The sequence below is a fragment of the Sus scrofa genome, chromosome 8 (assembly GCF_054392235.1).
Source record: "Sus scrofa isolate SSC_HxYL_T2T_F1_AM1 chromosome 8, Sscrofa_HxYL_maternal_Yorkshire_Landrace_v2.0, whole genome shotgun sequence".
In the NCBI taxonomy this organism is placed as follows: Eukaryota; Metazoa; Chordata; class Mammalia; order Artiodactyla; family Suidae; genus Sus; species Sus scrofa.
Genome location: NC_139390.1, coordinates 90,263,582 through 90,285,486, shown reverse-complemented (window position 1 = coordinate 90,285,486; position 21,905 = coordinate 90,263,582). Strand labels below are relative to the sequence as shown.

General features: G+C 38.4%; 1 protein-coding gene across 3 annotated transcripts in view; it reads right to left on the bottom strand.

The window, feature by feature from the left end:
- Positions 1 to 228: 228 nt before the first annotated feature.
- LOC100525237 (uncharacterized) overlaps positions 229 to 21,905 on the bottom strand; it is a 151,594-nt gene continuing 129,917 nt past the window's right edge. For all 3 annotated transcript variants that reach the window (XR_014812882.1, XR_014812886.1, XR_014812887.1), the window contains 2 exons: positions 3,777 to 3,854; positions 229 to 2,080 (listed from right to left, as the gene is read on the bottom strand). The gene's annotated coding sequence lies outside the window, so the exon portion shown is untranslated. The remainder of the gene's footprint in view (positions 2,081 to 3,776; positions 3,855 to 21,905) is intronic.

Genomic DNA, 21,905 nt, shown 5'->3' with positions numbered 1-21,905 from the left:
CTGTAGGAAATATACTATAGTGACTACCCATTTTTATAATGAAAAGGCATGTATGATGTTTCATTATTTGCTACACTCTAAACTATTAATTCTAGTACAATCAAAATATATGTGTACAAGGACATGTGTGCTTGGCAATGTGAGAAGTGGGAAAATCAACAAATATTAGTATAGGCTTGAAGAGCAATAATCTGAACAGGCAAAAAGATACCCATCTCACTGGCATCATCTTTTTTAAAAAATTTATTTTATTGAAGTACAGTTGATTTACAATGTTGTATAAATTTCTGCTATACAGCAAAGTGATTCATTTATACATATATACGCATTTTTTAAAAAATTCTTTTCCGTTACGGTTTATCACAGGATATTGAATATAGGCTCCCTGCCCTATACAGCAAGACCTTATTGTTTTGACATCATCTTAAAAGGGAGGAGGACAAGGAAGATGTGGCTGAAACTTTTGATTTCAGTACATCCTCGAAGTGATCCGTGTCCACATGGGAGGTGAGCCTTGACAAAATGAATTCCCATTTTCTGGTGCTTACAAAGCAGACTGCCATGAAGCTCAATCCAGGACAGCTCTTGTATGGCCAGGTCTTGTAGGCACTGGCCTATGGCTTAAATATGTCCTGTTCTTGGCAATCAATAGCAAAGGCTATGTTGCAGGCACAGAGATGAGTAGATGAGATGGTTGCCTATTCTGTAACTCATGTTCTCCCTTCATCACAAACAGAGCCACAAATATTTCCAAACCACAAAACAAAACTCACTTATATAAGCTATACGTGTTTTATTGTGTGCATTTTTACCATGTTGGGCATAGTTGGGCATGTCTGTTCTTTCACATGTCTGTCCTCCCTTGTTTGGGGAAGTAGACCCTGAAGAGGATGACACTAATCTATTTTGGTTAGTGCTGGAACAATGTTGAAAGCATGTATTGTCATGGCCTTTTGCTGCAGATTACTGTTGAGAGTGGAGCTCTGACATGCATTCTGAACCAGGCTTTGTGTGAGTTGAGTGATCAAATAGTCATCTAGTGCTAAAACCTTGAAGAAAAACATGCAGGTGGGAGGAGAGGAGAGAGGCAAACACTATTTCTATTCTATTTACTTTATTTTAGTCTTTTAGGACTGCACCCTTGGCATATGGAGGTTCCCAAGCTAGGGGTCCAATCGGAGCTACGGCTGCTGGCCTACTCCACAGACACAGAAACTTGGGATCTGAGCCGTGTCTTCGACCTACACCACAGCCCATGGCATTGCTGGATCCTTAACCCACTGAGCGAGGCCAGGGATCGAACCTGAGTCCTCATGGATACGGCCTGGGTTCGTTAATCACTGAGCCACGATGGGAACTCCTGTTTATATTTTATATGATATTTGTTCATTAGACTAAGAAGCTGCCCATCTTCTCTTTCAACACAGAAAATGCGAAAGAGAATAATACAGGGACCTTCTACTTCCCGGATGATTTCCATGCATCAAGTTTTGCCACTCATTTAATTTCACAAAGGCATTTTTCCTCTTGAAATACTTTTTCCAGATAAGAAAATGTCCCATCACAACTAGGTGAAATCAGACCCAGAGAACACATTTTGGCAGCGTCTCTTGACGAAAGAGTGGTACTCAGTATCTGGACTTGTTTTTCTCCTCAAGACAGGATACCACCAATGTTAGACTGCATTCGCAATGGAAATCATCACTCGGGCACCGACTCCAGCCACAGAGGATTTGGCAAAAAGGCTGTAACCTCTTCTTTCTCCTCACCAGTGAGAATCCCACCACAGTTTTCCATCCGTTGGTGACCTCCATCCTGGATTACCTCAATGCCCTTTGCTCAGGGCTCTGGTTAAAGACCTCCCAGAAGCTCCAGCTGTTGGTACAGAATGCATCAGTTGTCTAGATGCTGACGGTCATAGGCTGACGTGACTGGAGTGTCTCTGAATCCCCAGGGCCCATCTGGCTTCGGCTGGTGGCCCCAAGCCCTTTCATCAGCCTGAGTCACTGAGTTTTTCAAGAAGCATATTGGGCTCGTTGATATTTTGCAACTTCTGAATCTCCATGGAAGTACGCCATTTCTTGGCAAGAAGATGAATTGAATATAAGTAAAAAGTGGAATACATTCATGAGAGTGGATAGATATTAAAGGAGATGTTGGTGAGTTCCCTCAGCTTTGTGCAGTGAATTAGTGAATTAGGCAAGAAGTTGGCTGTAAAGGAAGTAGGATTCTCTCTGAAAGGATGCCACGGAATGTGTCTGCTTATCTGCTGGAGGCTACAGATTCTGTGGCAAAGATGGTCTCCCTACCGGCTCCTATACCATCGTGGTAACTAATTAAAATTTTGAAGAAAATGGGGATGAAAGAGCAACTTTCATCAGAGAATACACATGCTTGATTCTGCTTCCTCTGGTCTTCAGTGAAATACAAGATTACCAGCATCCCAGGTCTGTTGACTATGAGGATACAACTTTTTTTTTTTTTTAAAACAGTGAGGCAAAATGTCACTGTCCTTAAATGCCTAATTTCTGAAAGTTTGATTTTATAAAACACTTGCTATGAAATCAGAAACAGAAGTCAGTGTACCCATTACATGAAAGGCTCCAATGTACCTAGGGGTTCTTCTATAGATTCTATTTTTGTTTTTGGACTAGTCAAAGTTTAGTTAAAACCAGGCACTAGAAAACAATTTTAAAACATGAATTGAGAACCACTAAAATAGCACTGCATACACTCTATGAAGGTTTAACTAAAAGAGTTGTCAGGCATATGTCATAGTGGATAACTTCTGTTCTGCTCAGAGAAATCAATCGTGATTGCTGACAATAAAATGACCTGAGCTCAAGGAAGGCAATCCCTGTCCAAACGGGACAATCAGCATCTAGCACTGTGACAAAAGGTTCTAATGAGTAGGTAGAATGACCTACCCAGGTATTAGGGTGAAATCACCTACTATCCAAAAAGAAAAATGGTCCATCACCAAGCATTCAAATTAGTGGACACTCATAAGTTGAGAAAGCTAAATGAATTTGCTAGATCCATATAACTAATTCCCCGAATGTTGTCTTATGCTAGTGACTGTATTAAGCTAACTCTGTAGAAATTGTTACTGTCTTATTTCAGACGTTCCCAGGAGTGTTAGCAAAGAGGAGCTTATGGAAAATCAGCATATTCAATGAAGATAATTACATGAGGAAGTGCATGTTAAAATCTATTGACACTGACACGATGCATATGTTATAGGATTGTGGCTCACATGTCCCTCCTGGAAAGACCTGGGGTCAATCCTGATTTCTCATGAAGCCCCTTTCACAACACCAGTAATCTTCATCCTGGTCCATGCACTGGCTCAGCCAGTTACCAGGGACAGAGCCACATGTCTGCCCACACATTTGCTGCAAGTGTAATGATGCTGCCAACAGCTTCACTGTTCAAGGACTCTGCCCCTCGGGCATATGCACAATGCCTGGCATTATATCTGAAGCCATTTCCCTCCATGTTCCCTTCTTGCACTTAAAGACCCTTTGGACTTAATGCCCTAAGAACATTCCTTTGGTTCTTCTGATTCCTAAGGGTCACCATCCTTCAAGGTCAAGGTTGCCTTGAGATTTCTAAAAGCCTGTCCAGTGATGAGCATCAATCTCCATAGACTATCTGCCCATCTATAGCAAAAATTCGGAGGGAAACAAAGGGTAAGAGAGTGACTTGTTTTTTCCCTAAAGTTAAACATATACTCTGTAAAAGCAAGCCACAGCCTAATTTTATGTGCTTCTTACCTTTCTACTCTTGGGTGTTCTTTTCCTCTGAAAAAGGATGGTGATTGATTGCCAGTTTTCCTTAATCTCTTGACATTGCTAAATATAAAGATGAAAATCATGTTATTCCTTTTCTTCCTTCCTTCTTCCCTTTCTCCTCTCCCCCTCCTCCTTTCTTTGTCTCTCACATTTATTGCTCACTTTTAAAATTATCTTGCTGTTTTGTGAAATTCAAATCTGCAGAAAATATGGCATCTTCAAAAGGTTAATGTAAGCAATTGGCAAACAATTAAAACTAATGAAAGAATTTTAGCAAAGGAGAGTGAACATTTTAAAAAAAAAAAAAATACAAGGTCAGCTGCATTGCAGAGCAGCAGCTGTAGCTCCAATTTGACCCCTAGCCTGGGAACCTCCATGTGCCGTGGTTGCGGCCCTAAAAAAACAAAACAACAACAACAAAAAAACAAAATGAAAAAACAAAAGCATTACATCAGTGAGGGGATTATTTAGAGAATTAGCTGCATGGGAATGGAAGTGGGCATTGGTGACTGGTGATTATTGGTTAGAGAGGTAGACAATGACTGGCACCCACCCACCCCCCAAGCCCCGGGAAGAAGGAAAGGGAGCAAAGGCAAAAAGCAGTGGGGAAGTTGGGGTTGGGGAGGGGGGTAGGATCTAATTAAAGTGGAAATTGAGGGAGAATGCAAAGGAGAGGACAAACTGGTTATTCAGAATCTTCCATTCTAGGCAGAGAAATTTAAACCTAGGCACAGAAAGGTTCAGAAAGAAAAGAGACCACAAGAACCAAAAGAGGAAAAATAGTGCTGGGGCAAGTGATGATAAAAATCTATTGTTCCCCTCCGTTTCCTCAATTTTCTGTTACTTTATGTGAAGATAAGAGACTTCTCACAAATATCCTTAAGCTGTGTTTACTGGGTAAGATTACTTTATTCTATAAGCATTTGTTGGGAATCTACATGGCACTGGGCATAGAGTAGTCAACGAGATAAATTCCCCATCATCTGAAAATGGAAAGGGCACCATGTCTCTAGATAATGTTGTGAAGATAAAAATTTTTCTAAAATAAAAGCTTGGGGAATTCCCTGGTGGCTCAACAGGTTAAGGATCTGACATTGTGACTGCTGTGGTGCATGTTTGATCCCTGGCCTGGGAACTTATGTATGCTGAGGGCTTGGTCAAAAACAAACGAACAAACAAATAAAAGTCCTGGTCTGATTCATTTCTAATCTGAATGGGGAACATCTTTCATGGGATAAAAATAAACAGAAGAAATAAACAAAGTATGGACAGATTCAAACACATTAAAGTTTTAAATAATAGCTTGTCCAAGCTTCTAAATTAAAAAGAGAAAAAAGGAGAAAATCTAAGCAAATAGTTAACCTAAAAGTTGATACTAACAGTTAAGAAAATGAAAAGCAAATAGAAATAATGTTTTCACCAAACATGTATATTCTGATTATGAAGCAGGCACTGGCTTGATAAATTCAAAAGATGTGATCTGACGCTGCTATAGTCCGAATGTTTGTATTGCCCCAAACTCCCTTGGAATCCCGACCCCCCCAAAGATGATGGTATGAGGAAGTACTTAAGTCATGAGGGCAAAGCCCTCATGAATGGGACTGGTACCCTTATAAAAGAGATCCCTGGTCTCTTGTACCATATGTGAGGGGACACAGAGAGAGGGCCTGGACCAGGAACCAGGAAGACAGGGCCCACCAGAGAACAGAACCAACCGTGCTAGTGCCTTGATCTTGACCTTCCCAGACTCTAGAACTGTGAGAAATAAATTCTCATTGTTTATAAGCTATTTTGTCTGTAACATTTTGCAGCCTGAATAGACCAAGATAGACATACAGCCATATTTACACAATCTGAGAAACATTGGATTTTTATCATTTTTAAATGTAAAGAAAGATTTTACTAAAATAACCAAACGTAATGACACCGAACACGATGGAAGAGAATATGAGAGAGAATGTGTATATATATATATATATATATATGTGCATATATATATGTAGGACAGGATCACTTTGCTGTATACAGAAATTGGCAAAACACTGTAAGTCAACTATAATAAAATCTTTTTTTAAAAAGTAAATTCAATTTGACAGAAAAAAAATCTATATTTTAAAGATGAGATGTGTTTAGTAAAGATTTAAAAAGCAGCTCAATTCAACCTTTCTTCGCCAGCCCTCCCTTCCCCCCAGGTTGGTACAACTTTCAGTTCCTTTGTTGATCTTATTTGAGAGTGCCACTTGTGTCACCCTCCTCCCCTTATTTTAACTCAAATTGGCTTCCTGAGTTGCCTGACTCAGGAACACCTGAGCTTTCCTTTATATCAAATCCTCTTTTCTTCCACTCTAATTATAAATGCTAACACTCTTATCAAATGTTTCCTATATATGCCTTCTCACTTAATTAAGTAAAAGATTACCTCTGTCCAGCTCTTTTCCTGGAAGTTCAAAGAAATCCACAAGGAGATTAGGTGGAACTTCTCCATGTCAGCAGTATGGACTTAGCTGCTTTTTTTGAAATCTCAAGGTCTGTCTCAATTTGCCCGTTTCTCTTTATGTTCCTACTTCAACCCCATTAGGCTGTATTTCCTGAATTCTAAGAAACAATTTCCTTTTCATGTTTTAATATTTCTAAAATTAGAGTTTTAATTGAATTCTCCAAAGTTTCCTCATTACCTTTGACTCATTATCTTAATTGCAATGCATCAGTCTTTTTAATAAAGATAATAATTCGGATTCAATATAAAACTTGTAAAATACAAAGCACATTTAATAAAAATCTAAATTTCTCAAAGGATAAATCTTTCCCCTGCAGAAAAAAAGTTTAGAACATTTTAAAAAAATCTTAGTAAGATATTAAATTTCCCTCATTATTTAGATTTTATAATCCCTCTAAATTTTGAAGATGTATATTATAATTGTTTTCCCCTGGCATTTTTATAAAAGCAATTCTGGAAGTTGCTTTAACTTTGAACTACTCAGAAGTTCGGAAGAACATTCTTTTGCAAGGAGACACCTGCTTTGTTGAAAATAACCAGGCTGCTATTCAGCTGATACACTTATGGGGCAAAAATGACCATGTTCATTTTGATGACTGAGTGCAATGATGCATCTGTCATTACACATTTTGTACTCGCCCAGTTGTGAGTTGGTGGATGTTTAACAACTGGCTCTCTGGGGGAAAATGGGAGTTGCGGAGGAGAAGACTTGATGTGTAGCATTTCTAATTTCCCTGGTTTCCTACCACAGCCAATTTTGAGCTAGCAACATCACTGAACACAGAGTTGGGAAGAGATGCACACAAGCTATTCTAGTAGATTCTAGCACCAACTAGAACTGAATATCTGGAGAAAAGACATGATAAGCTACTTACTGCACAATTGAAGGAAGCCTCAGGCTGGTACCCAGACTTTCTGAAGGAGATGCAAGAACAGAAATTTGGGTGGCAAGGAATAATTACCTGAGTTGGAGGTTAAACAGATTTTAATAGGGAAAAAAAATGTCTAACTGGTTTTTTAAATTATTTATTGTGTATCTGTAAACACTCTCATCTATTTTATCTATGAAGCCTTTATACATTCTACCTTGCTCACTAATGCTTTGGGATGAATTTTGATGGGGTGGGGGGTTGGGGGAGTGCAAATTGCAAAAAAGTACAGAGTCCTGCTTCAAGACTGGTGCAGGGCCAGACGTGAGGTTGACTGTGGATGTAGCCAACTTGCATTTTAACAGTAGCTTAAGAGGACAAAAAGTTGAAGCTGGAATAGATGGAAGCTTTCCAAGAAAGAAGTAGAGAGTTTTTTGGATTGTTTGTTTGTTTGTTTTTCTAGGGAGTTTCAGTTTATATGGCTGACCACATAGGATAATAGGGAAATGGCAGAGGAAGTGATTATATAAAATGCATGAGTTATCATTGACTTTGGGGACTATATGGCTAAGCCAATAACATTAGGATATCATAAGCCAAATTCCTGTGATGCAAAAATTGATCCAGTTTTTTAAACAAATTTTTTCTTTAAATTGAAGTATAGCTGATTTATAATGTTGTGTTAGTTTCAGGTGTTCAGCAAAATGATTTAGATATATATATGTTATTACATGAATACATATAATACCTTGATACCTTCTAATCACAAGTGTCCCCTCCATGTTAAGTATTTAAGAATCTCTTCTGGATAGAACTTTATAATTATTCACACTTTCTCAATTTTTTCAACCTGGGACAGTTACATAGTAAAGTCAAACGGACTCTGGGAGACAAGATGCCGTCAAATCTGATTTCCTTATCACTGTTTTACATAAACCAGAAACATGGGGAGCAGCATAATTGATGGGATTTAACCCTAAGCATCTTTTCTGTCAGAGGATGGACCTGGAAACAGAAACAGGTCTTCGGACTTGCGATTCTGTGCTCTTCCTTCCAGACAATATTAATCCAGCTCTGCAGCGAGCTCTTGGGGGCACCAGGCCACCAGAAACAGGGAAAGGGGGTATGGTTATACCTTGGGGATAGTTTGCCCATTGCTTGAGAGATGATTTTTACTGGTCACCTTTGGAAGAGAGGAGAGGAGTGGGGAGGAGAAGTGGATGGGGCTGTTCTCTGTGTGGTCCAGGTCTTTACTACAGGAAGTGGGCCCTTCCGGCCACAATTCTACCAGGAATCCTTTTCCTTTATAGTAAACCCCTGTTTATAAATATATGTGCACCCATGTGCAAACATATACATCCCTCAAATGTCCAGAGCAGTTCTGTATCCACAGAGATAAATACACAAAGAAGAAGCATGACAGAGACAGATGGATATAGAAGTATTTTTAATTTTTTAAGAAAACATTTGCCTGCTTTTGGGAGAAACGGTCACTTCCAAGGAAAAGGAAACCTGTACTTAGGCTAAACTTCCTCAGGATTAATTATTACTGTATTTGAAATCCAAATGACTTGACCCATCATTAGTGGATAAGTGTAGGCCAGGGAATAAATATCCACTGTGTCCACAATAAGACAGGTATCCGCACCAAGTTCAAAGGCCCCCCGGACTTGACCACACACACATTTAGGCCATCTTTAGAGTTGTGATGATGACGAAAGGTTGGATGTATTCTGAAAGCTCAAGGAGGCAGCCAGCACAACCTCAGCCTAATTAGCAGAAACCACAGGTATAACCAGCTGCTGGGCCATTCACGTAACCAAGCCTTGAGCCAGATGCCACTTTTGGAAAAACATACCTCAGTGCTCCTCATTGAAATTCCGTCTCTGGGCTTATAAAGAGGGTACTGTGTGAGCCACACAGGCATGGCTTGGGGCAACTGGGGCCAATCTGTGAGATATAGTGAGAGGCTCTGATTTGCTTCCCAAATGGCCATAAACAGCCTGTTCAGTGCGCCTGGGACACAGCAGAGGCCCAGCCACAGAGTTTTCATACACGTCTGTGATTCTCACTGTATTCTGACCTATATAGGAAAAGAATCAGACATGTATAAAATCTCATATGAAGTAAATGGATGAAGAAGTGTTTTAGCAGTAAAATTTCATTTGCACCTCACATGCATATCACTTAAATGACAAAAGCTCGGGAACACCTCACATCTTCTTTCGAACATATGTCTTATTTTTCTATTAATAAACAGAGTCCAGACCTCAAACACTTGTGTACTTAATAGGTGTTATTTGAAGATGGTGGCATTTGTTGAAGTGAATGCATGCACTTGGCTTACAAAGGGTTCTCTTTACTCCATTCTATTTAATGTAACTGCAAATCAACTACCAATTCTTTCCATGAAGGAAACAGTTAATGATACAAATGGATTTTAAAACAATTCGGTACCATAGCCCATACATGTTGGCACGCAGCATTTTTTTTAATAGATGCGAGGTCATAATTTCATCTTAGTACACTGCCTTATATTTTGAACGTTTTCTATAGAAATATCTACCCTGGAGAGCAATGTTTGGCAATAAGACTTAACAGATCAAATTGTAAAAGAGCACTTGTGTTATTAATACTCTTTTACTCCTCAGGACACACAAAAAAGTTGTAAAGCATATATAAATTGGCATAATATTTTTCCAGGGTCAGGGAGAGGAATGTATTACCAAAAAAAACAGACTTGTGGTTGCTAGGGGGGAGGGAGAGGGAGTGGGATGGACTGGGAATTTGGGGTTAGTAGATGCAAACTTTTACATTTATTTTATTTATTTATTTTCGTCTTTTTGTATTTTCTTGGGCCGCACCCACGGCATATGGAGGTTCCCAAGATAGGGTTCGAATCGGAGCTGTAGCCGCCAGCCTACGCCAGAGCCACAGCAACACGGGATCCGAGCCGCGTCTGTGACCTACATCACAGCTCACAGCAACGCTGGATCCTTAACCCACTGAGCAAGGCCAGGGATCGAACCCGCAATCTCATGGTTCCTAGTCGGATTCGTTAACCACTGCGCCACGACGGGAACTCCGCAAACTTTTACGTTTAAAACAGATAGGCAGGGAGTTCCCGTCGTGGCGCAGTGGTTAACGAATCCGACTAGGAACCATGAGATTGCGGGTTCGATCCCTGGCCTTGCTCAGTGGGTTAAGGATCCAGCGTTGCTGTGAGCTGTGATGTAGGTCACAGACGCGGCTCGGATCCCGCGTTGCTGCGGCTCTGGCGTAGGCTGGCAGCTACAGCTCCGATTCGACCCCTAGCCTGGGAACCTTCATATGCCATGGGAGCGGCCCAAAGAAAGAGCAAAAAGACAAAAATAAATAAATACATAAAATAAAATGGATAGGCAATGAGGTCTTGCTGTATATCACAGGGAAATATATACAATCACTTGTGATAGAAGATAATATGAGAAAAAGAATATATATATATGTATATATATATACACACACATATATATATATATGACTGAGTCACTTTGCTGTACAGAAGAAATTGACAGAACATTACAAATCAACCATCCTTTAATTAAAAAAAATTAAAAAAACAAAAACCAAACAAAAGCAAAAATGGCAGAAGAGCTAATGATATAATTCCATGGTTTGTAAAGTTTTAGTAGGGGACAGCAGCATGCCCCACTCATATTTTCAATTTGCCAGGATATAATTTCTATCCTTCTAATCCCTTCACATCCATATTAAGTTTTCTATCTATCTATATTCCTTATTCTCTACATGATTTCCCAAACTATTTCTTCTCTATTTCATGACTTTCTATTTTTATTGTCAAATTTGTAGTCAAATGATAAAACATGCTTTATCATTATTATTTATAATAAAGGAATATAAAGAGATATTTTTGTAATGAACTAACATGTCTTAACGCCCTGGTAGGAAAAAAATATTGTTGAAGTTACTAGAATCAATCAGTGTTCATCAAGCAGCTTTCATCCCTCCCATCTCTACTGCCTACTTTGACCCTTCACTTCTTGTAACCATATAGCCTCATATGACAGGAATTGGGAAACTGAGTGTGGACTAGTATTCAACAAAAAACTGTATCATCAAAATAGACTGCGCACATTATAAAGCATGAGCACAGTAGAAACAGGAAGACAGGTAAACATGAAATGTTTTGCTATTAAACATACCAAAGACAAATAAGAAACTATAACAAAGAAATCAAGTAAAAGAATAGAGAAATTTCCATGAAAATTCCAGGTAGGCTCCAAGGCCAATTACTTAACTCTCAGAATGTTTTAAATATTTCTGACACAATATATAGAAACTTGTGTCCTGAAGACATCAAACTGTTTATTTCTGAATGGTTCATAGAAAAGTACATTTAAATATTCATAATGTAAGCAAGTTCTAGAAAGAGTCAAACATTAATAATGAAAAAAATATATATACATATTATTTCAGAGTACAGTTGACTTCTGATCCAGACAAAAATAGTGTAGACCCATTTTTCCTCCTTGCTAGGCACAACTCTAAACCCTAGAAATGGCACACATGCACACACACAAAACACTCATGCACACAAAACTCTAAAGAAGGACTCTGAAAGGTGGTAGGAAGGAGAGCTTCTTTAGAACCACAGAACTGGAAAAATAACACAGCAAAATGAGATGTTATATAGCTCCTCACCCAACAGAAGATGGCTACCCAGACCAGAATTTTCCAATACTTGATCTAGAAACAGAAGGTTACCCATTTAGGCACATTACTTCCCTGGACTGAATGAGACTCTCTCTTATGAGATCAGGTGAGCCCAACAAAACCTGTAAGGGAATTGATTGAGAGGTGAGGAAAAGTCTTCCCCTTTTCCACCAAGCCTGAGAGTCTCCTTTCCCTGCTAGAGACACCTTTCCCTGCTAGGAAGGGAAAACCAGTAAGAATAGCCCAGTCCAGGAAGCTTCTCCTCCCCAACCCAGAGACACTAGAGTAGCTCAAAGGCACTGATGGGGGGACCCCAACACATTCTCATCCACAGAGAGAAATCTGGAGGCCAGGCCTGGACAAATCCCTTCTTCCTCTCAGGTAGCATCAGCAGAAAATAGTGCGCTCTTCAATGGCACCAAATAAACCAATAAGACCAAAATAACATTGTAAAAAAAATCTGAAAATTAAACTTCCATTGAAATAAAATCCCACAAGAGTAGGGTAAAACTCACAAGTTAACCTTAAACAGCATGACTGCCAGCTAAAAGAAAAGATTTAAATGGAACCCAGAGTTTCCTAACATAATAGATACAAATATTCAGCATAAAGTAGAAAATTATCTGTTATAATAAGAATGACGACAATCACAACCTGAATGAGAAATGACAAGCAGCTGATACCAACATTGACATAAGTCACATGTTGGAATTATTTGACAAAGATTTTAAAGAAGTAATCATAAAAATCCTCCAATCATTAATTAAAAATTCTCCTAAAACAAATGAAAAAATAGCAAAATCTTAGCCAAAAAAAGGGAGTTTTATATATATATATATATATATATATATATAGAGAGAGAGAGAGAGGGAGAGAGAGAGAGAGAGTTATATCTATATATAGAGAGAGTTATATCTATATATATATAGAACCAAGGGGAAACTACAGATTGGAAAACATACAATAATAGAAATAAAAAACTCACTGTTTGGACTAAACAGTAGAATGGAGATAACAGAAGACAGAATCAGTAAATCTGAAGACAAAACTATAGAAATTACCCAATCTTACCAACACAGAGAAAACATACTGAAAAATATATATACAGAGCTTTAGGGACCTGTAAGACAACAACAAAAGAGTGGTGTTGAAAGACTATTTAAATAATTATGGGGAACTCCCCCAATTTACCAAAAGACACAAACCTACATATCCAAGAAGCCAAGTAAATCCCAAACAGAATAAACCCAAAGATATCCATGCCAAGATTTCATAATTAAACTTTTGAAAACTAAGGACAAATTTAAAAAAATCTTTAGGGCGTTCCCGTCATGGCTCAGTGGTTAATAAATCTGACTAGGAACCATGAGGTTGCAGGTTCGATCCCTGGCCTCGCTCAGGGGGTTAAGGATCCTGCGTTGCCGTGAGCTGTGGTGTAGGTTGCAAACGCGGCTTGGATCCCGTGTTGCTGTGGCTGTGGCATAGGCCGTCGGCTACAGCTCTGATTAGACCCCTAGCCTGGGAACCTCCATATGCCGCAGGAGCGGCCCTAGAAAAGGCAAAAAGCCAAAAAAAAAAAAAATCTTTAAAAAATCTACAGAGAATCAACATAAGGTGACAACAATTTAAATATTTCTTTCCTTAAACTATGAAGGCTAGAGAGAAGTGGTACAATATTTTTCAATAGCTATAATAAAAGAATCGTCCACTGCAAAAACTACATCCAGTGAAACTATCTTTCGGAATAGAGAAATAAGTACCTTCTCATACAAAGGAAAATGAAAGGAATTTATTGCCAGCCAACCTACCATTAAAGATCAGCTAACAGACTTTCTTCAGACAAAAAGGAAATGATAAAACACTCTTAGAGCATCAGGAAAGAAGAAACAAGGGAAAATGCAGGAATCTGTATACAATAGGTTATCCTTTTCTTCATGAATTTTATAAGTCATAGCTGATATTTCAATTAAAATTATAATGCAATCTCATACTTAAGACAATGATATTTAAAAGGGAGATAAAGGGACCAAAATGGAAGATTTCCACACCTCACTTGAACTGGTAAAAGGTTGATATCACTAGACTGTAATAAGTCTTAAATACCTAGAGTAGGCACTATAAAAACTATGCAGAGATACACATAAAAACATTACAATCAAAATGGAAATTACGTCAAAATGGAATTTTTAAAAATGTTCAAGTAACTCACAGGAAAATAAGGGAGAAAGAGAAAAGACAAAAATCATAAAAAACAAAGAGAATTAAATAGTAAAATGCCCTACTTAAATGCTAACATATTAATAATTACCTTAAATGTAAATGGTCTAATACATTAATAAAAGAACACAGATTGTCAAGCAGATTAAATAAGATGATCCAACTATATGATGCTTGCAAGAAACTCACTTCAAATTCAATAACATAGATAGCTTAAAAGTTAAAAAATGAAGAAAATGTACCATGAAAACAGTATTTTTTTAAAATTAAATGACTGGCTATATTAATATCAATAGATGGCAGAGCAAAGAAAATTACTAGACACAAAAGAGAGACATCAAAGAATGATAAAAGAATCATTCCACCAGGAAGAGAGGATCCTAAATTTGTTCATGCTAAAAGACAGAATTTCAAAATGTATGAAACAAAAACTGATAGAGCTCAATTCTCTAATGCACATTTTTGCTCGCCAGAGGTAGGGAGTGAGGGAGTGGGTAAAATGGGTCAGGGAAAAATGAAAAGTACATTTTTCCACATTTAATCGTTCTGGAAATGAAGATTCTTCTACAATAGATGAGAAATTTAATATAAAAGTTGTTATTTTTAAAAAGCTGTCATTAAGTTAATGTCACACTTCACACTTTAACAGTGTCTTAAAAATGAGGAAATGTGATGATTGCCTCCTAATTGTTTAAAAAGTGTGAGTCTTGTTACATGTTAAGCAAAAAGAAAGCATTCAATATTATTGATTGATTGACAAGCTGTTCAGATTCATTCATCCCATAAGCTAAATTCCTAAATCAAAAGTTACAAACATACAAAATAATTAACACAATTTTATTTCATTGTTAAGACAAAAAGTACAAAATTGTGAGCTTATAAAACAAGGATAAATAGCCTTTGTTTTTTATACTAAACAGAATTTTCCTCCAGCAGCTTAATTTCACTAACCACTCATTTCACATTAACCAAATACTGTGAAATTGCTCAGATTGGAGGCTGGATTTTGGTTTTTTTTGAAAGAATGAGTAGCAGAAAAGTCAAAGTTTGACTGCTATCTGCTGATGTTACGTATATCAGTTACTGGACATTTACTTCCAAAATCAGGTCTAGAATCCCCTTAGTATCTTGAATAAGTGATTATGTCTACAACTGTGACTTCAGTCATTCTATTCTGGTTGCCCTTGATCTTGTGACTTAAAAAAATGCACAATCTAAAAGTTGAGAGTTAAGTTTTATTTGGGACAAATTAGGCCTTAAGCTCAGGAGACAGAATCTCAGATAGCCCTAAGGAAACTGCTCCATTGAGGAAAGGGGAAACATCAGGATATATGTGAAGAGGGAGGGGTATGCAGCCATGCACACATTTTGCAAAAGTTTGCTTCTGGTCTCGTGAAGGTTACTACAAGTCCCAAGGAGCAGACATCACCATGAAGGATTTTAGTGTTTTTCTAGATATGAGAAGATGCAAGAATTGGGTTCATAAAAATCTTCTCCTAAAAATATCTCACTCTCTGAAGACCTGTTCTTCCAGTTTTCCCAGAGCATAGAGTGTCTCACTCCTGATTTTCCCCCTGAGCAGAGCTGAGGGGGTGCTGTGGGTTGGCAGCTGCAGTGGCTAATGATTTAATCCATGTAGAGGTAGCTAGCAAGTGCCCAACTCCAGTTCACAATCTTGAACTTCCCAAGTCCTGGATAACTATTATGTTCTATTGTGTGTACATGGGGACCATGGCTAAGTTCAGCCAAGCATTGTAGCAAGACTTGGCACAGGAGGTGCAAATAGAGTGTTGTTTTGTCTACTTTAAAACGTATCTGTGGAATCTTTAGGTATCCTTTGATTTGCTTATTCTCCCTTCAATTAGGTTTCTAAAATTCATATATGTTGCTCATTCATTGTTTTCGCTATGGCGTTTTCTGTTGTATTTTCACAGTTTATTTGATATTTCTACACTTAATAGTGTAGATATATTGATTGTTCTGCTGAGCAACACTACTAGCCGCATTCTTGCATTTTTGCCTTCTTATAAAACCACATACAAGTTAATCTAGAGTATCCCCCTAGACATTGATTCCTGAATTGCAGGCATGTATCTGTCAACTTGATTAGGTGGTACTGAATTGCTTCCAAAGTAGCTGTACAGTTTTAAACTCTCAACAGCAGAGTATGAACGTTCCCAGCATTTGCTATCCTCACAAAGACTTGGTATTTTCCAACCATTTACTTTTTGCCCATCAGTATCTGTGGAATAGTTCTTACCTTTCTTCCATTCCTTACATTATCTCTTTAATTGTTTTAAGTGCAACAATTTAGTGGTTGCTTTCTCTTTTCCCATTAACATTTTTCATAAAGGTTTGTTTCACAGAGTATTTTGTGAATTTTTACTGTGAGCTTATCTTCACTGAAGGTTGTTCTTATTTTCAGGTGGGAGGTCCTTGTGCCAAAGGTTGTGCAAGTGTTCTTGCGGAGTAGTTTTGTCTCTGTATCTGCTGGACCCCACTGGTCTCGACCATGTTTTATATAAATATTTCAGCAGAATAGCTTGAGTCTTCACAGTGTCTGCTCCCACATTTTCTGTTCTGGCACTGAATTCCTTATTTATTTCTGGAAGCTGGGGGTCTCTCTTTCTTTCGTGCCGGGTTTTATTCTGCTGTTGTTGCTCAGTTTTATTTTATCAAATAAATGGAATGAGAGGGAGTCTTCATACCAGCTCAATCTGTCAGATTACCAGAAATTCTGGTCTGATTTATAGTATTTCTCGTCCACGTAAGAGTAATTTCTCAGAGTAAAGCGGTTTGGGGTTATAATTTGGTTTCTAATAAAATTTGACCACAGGAAGAAAATGGACTAGCAGAACTGTGATTCCTAGGACGATCACTGTCACTGCCAATTAATTAAATAGCCTCCTGGTTTTAAAATGAGTCTCATGAATCTTCTCTAAAGAGGAGGGTCAGCTCTCAGAGTGTACATAAAATTAACTGTCAAAGCCTGCCCACCTAAGAGCTGGATGCTAGATTCTGATACATTTTTCTAATGTCATAAATGCTACCTTGTATAGCTCCTTGGAACACAGCCTAACTATAGTAATTTTCTCTGGTAAAACACCTCAACACACTGTTGGCTGTACAAATATATGTGGTTAACATCCCTATGCCTTAGCATGTGCTGAGGCTCACAATGCTTTAGTTAACATTACACATCATCAATCCAAGCTTTCAAAACTTAATTTCGATCATGTGAAAATTTAGCAAGTTTTTTTTTTTTGTATTTAATTGCCTTATGTATAGGATATGCTGTTAATTATGTTAACGGCTTTAAATTTAGAATTACGATTAGATGACTTCTGAAATTATTTCTGCCTTTTAAGAAACTTAGATAATTTATAATTCTTAGTGATTTATGAAAAAGGGTAAGGGGATTAACAGGAAACATATTTCTTAGAGTTATCGTAACTCTAAAAAGTACTTAGATAATTTTATTTAATTGAGAAAAAAAACCAGAGTGGATAAAATGATTCCAAGTGTTTTATTTTCATGCATTTTATAAGTTCTCTCTTGTATTTTTCAAGATATTAAAGCATAATTCCTGCCTATTCCCCGTTATAAAATAATAAAAGGCATTCTCTTGCAAAGTCCATAAAGAAATCATTCAATTTCTTCTTTCTGACAATCTTTGGGAGCTGAAACAGAAAAGTGTTTATTAAAAACTCTTTTAAACAATTGAGAAATAAGTAAGGGAAGTCATTTTAACTGAATAGGAACCCAGTCTCACTAATGCAGTTAAATGAACTCTCTCCTTCCGTTATTCCTGAACATGCTGTGGCCATAACTGAATGCCTAACACGTACGTTTGTGACCAAACACAGGTTTGGCTGCTTCTCACTCAAAAGGCAATAATTTGAGAGGCAAAGGTCGGCAGAAAGGGAAGGTGCTTTGATCAGAAAAGCCAGCAACCAGGGGAGATGGTGTCCAGAGACCAATCCTGAAGACCCTCCTCAGCCACAACAGTTTTTAAAGGGAAAAACGGTGGAAGGAGGCAAGTATCTCAGTAGATCATCAAGGCAGGAGGTTGGGCTCTGCATCCTTCTCCACTGAGCGCAGAGTCATTGCTCTCTCTTCAGGTGTTATCTTGCCTAGGTGACCTGCCTGCAGGATTACTTAGGTGGGCTCTTGAGGGTAGAGAGTGAGTCATTTTTTAAAACTGCTTAATTCTTCATTCCTCTTTTTATCCAGGAAAAGATTCAACAGGTTAGGCAAGGCATGGTGTGCATTCAGAACAGCCTAAATCAGGAGTTGGGTTAAATTGCTGAGTGATCTCATTCCTATAATTAGGTTTGTTAAAGGGGAACAGAAATGGGCAATCAGGAAAGGGGAAAAAGAGCTGCTTTCATATTTTCAAGGAAAAGAAAAATTAAACCACCTCGTACATATGGTCTGCTATGCTCCTGGCTCAACATTGTCTGTCCACAGTGATTAACTTGCTGCTACTCATTCCTTCAATTCACACATTAATTGGGTGCCTGTTATGTGAGAGACAGCGCTACAGGCTCAAGGCAGCAAACAGACAGCCAAGATAAGAAAAGGCACCTCGTCAAAGAGGCTCACCCCATATACAATCACTTCCCTTGCCCCCTAACCTTTGCCACTTCCATCTTGTGCTGCTTTTAAAGAAAGGACATCACATCCCTCAATGTTCAGCTTGTGACTCTCAAGGCCCGCGCTCAACTTTAAGGCAAGAGGCCATATGACTTTGATGGATCGTGCCAGCAAGCCACGTGCAAGGGGCACAGATACGACCAGTTCCAGTCCATTGAAAACAAAAGCCTATCCCATGTCCCCAGATGGTGTCCTATCTTAGTTCCCCTGCCGAGATACTTCAGAGGGACTCACTTGAACGTGTGAGAGTTGATTTTCTTCAACCTAGTAGAGGGATACCGTTCCAGATTCAATTTGATTCAGAACAATAAAGGAGGAGTCCCCACTGTGGCTCCAGGTTAAGAATCTGACTAGTATCCATGAGGATGCTGGTTTGATCCCTGGCCTCGCTCAGTGGCTTAATGATCCAAGCTGTGGTGTAGTTCGCAGACGTGGCTCGGATTTGGCATTGCTGTGGCTGTGGTATAGGCCTGCAGCATATTCGACCCCTAACCCGGGAACTTCCATATGCCATGGGTGCAGCCCTAAAAAGACCAAAAAAACACAAGCAAACAAACAAAAACAACCCAATAAAGGAATGTGTTTTTATTTATAAAACAGAAATAGACTCAAAGACATTGAAAACGAATTGATGATTATCAATGGGAAAAATAAGAGGAGGGATAAATTAGGAATTTGAGATTAACAGATTCATGTTACTATATATAAAATAGATAACTAACAAGGACCTACTGTATAGCACAGGCAACCATATTCAATATCTTTTAATAACCTTTAATGGAAAAAAATTGGGGTTCCCATTGTGGCTCAGAGGTATACTGGCTAGTATTCATTAGAACCTCAATCCTTGGCTCTGCTCAGTGGGCTAAGGAGGGGACATTACCATGAGCTGTGGTGTAGGCTGCAGACATGGCTTGGATCTGATTTTGCTGTGGCTTGGCATAGGCCGGCTGCTATAGCTCCGATTCAACCCCTAGCCTGGGAACTTCCATATGCTTTGAGTGTGGCCTTAAAAAGAAAAAGAAAAGAAAAGGATCTGGAAAAAAAAATAGACCTTATATTATATATATATATATATAATATATATAAAACTGAACCACCACTTTTCTAAACACCTGAGACAAACTCAACATTGTAAATCAATCGATTTTAAAAAAAGAAAAAGAAATAGGTTCTTTCTTCTACAAATATAACAAAGATAATGGTATCTGAAAAAGAACTTGAGAAGAACACTACAAACATTTTTTAATCTCATACAATTAAGTATTGCAATTGAAAAGAAGCCAGCATCACACTTCTCTGCCCTTCTAATTGTGATGTTTTCATTGTATATATGTTAAGATTCATGGACAGCAATATCAAAGGAATAATATTACTATATCAATGTTGAAGATCAAAAGTCTCCTAGGACAGGAATAATACTGGATTCATGATTGGTATTCACAATGAAATGGTCCACAGAGTTCACCTATACAATGACAGTAAAAATTATAGATTATGGTAATAAATATTAGATATAGACATTTTCTTTTTTTTTTTTTTTTTGGCTTTTTGCCTTTTTGCCTTTTCTAGGGCCACTCCCGCGGCATATGGGGGTTCCCAGGCTACGGGTCTAATTGGAGCTGTAGCCACTGGCCTATGCCAGAGCCACAGCAACGCGGGATCCGAACCACGTCTTCAACCTGCACCACAGCTCACGGCAACGCCGGATCCTTAACCCACTGAGCAAGGCCAGGGATCGAACCTGCAACCTCATGGTTCCTAGTTGGGTTCGTTAACCACTGAGCCACAATGGGAACTCTAAGATACAGACATTTTCCTTTCCATTTGAGAAATAACCTAGAGGAAAGTATCATTTTCTGCCTTGAATTCTATGAATGAGGTTTTGGCAGAACCATTAGCAATTTTTGATAGTCATGACTTCTGAGTTGGTCAAAGTAAATAACCTTCAGGAAGTTGTCAGATAGTTCTAGACCCCTGAGGCATTTGACCTGGCAGCTGAGTCAGGATGCTGGATCGGGAGAGATACATCTTCATTATCTATACTACATAGCTCTGATATTACCTCAATGAAAAGACCTTTAAAATGTTGAACATGGAGAAATTCACGTCCCCAAATCAAGGTAGATTTGGGTTTTGTAAGCTGGTATAATGCCAGGAAAAAAAATAAGAGTTGCTGTTGTGGCTCAGAGGGTTAAGAACCCAACATAGTGTCTGAGAGAACATGGGTTTGATCCCTGGCCTCACTCAGTGGGGGGTTAAGAACCTGGCGTTATTGCCCAGCTATGGCACAGGTTGCAAATGCAGCTCAGATCTGATATTGCTGTGGCTGTGGCGTAGCTGCATCTTGGGTTTGACCCCTGGCCTGGGAACTTCCATGTGCCATAGGTATAGCCATAAATAAATAAATAAATAATGCCAGGCAGGAAAAAGTAATAATTCTGATAGTGTGATATATGTTATGCATGTTACATATATAATATTATAATAATTATAAGCCACAATTATTGAATGTTTTCTTCATAAGGCACATTTATATAGAGTATTTTTGTCAATGAAAGTTTTATTGAAAAATCTATTAAGGATGGGGAGATAATGCAAGCTTTTTTTTGGAGGGGGGGGACTGTGTTTGCAGCATGCAGAAGCTCCTGGGCCAGGGATTAAACCCATGCCACAGCAGTGACAACACTGGATCCTTAACCTGCTTAGCCACAAGGGAAGTCCAAGGCAAGCTTTCCCTTTGAACTTTTGAGTTATATGATGCTGTAATTGCTGTTCCAAGCACTCATAGGATTAGATCCACTTAATTCACTGAGGCTGTGAGGCAGCCACATTGACCATTTTCCATAAAGCAAGAGACATGGTTACAAGTAATCATCTAATCTATTTAGTGTGAATGAGTATCTGAGAGTCAAGTAGCAAAGACAAAAAACAAAAACAAAAGCAAAAACCCCTACAAAAACAAACAGAAAAACCAAATACAAAGTGGAAAATATATTTTCAATATTTTAGGCTGTAAAGTTTAAAATTCTTAGTATAGTAAGAGGTCTTATGAATCAAAAAGACAGACAACCCAATAGAAAAAGGAACCAAGGGCAAGGATAGGGAATTCACAAAAAAAGTAGACTGCCAACAAATATGTTAGAAAAATTTGCA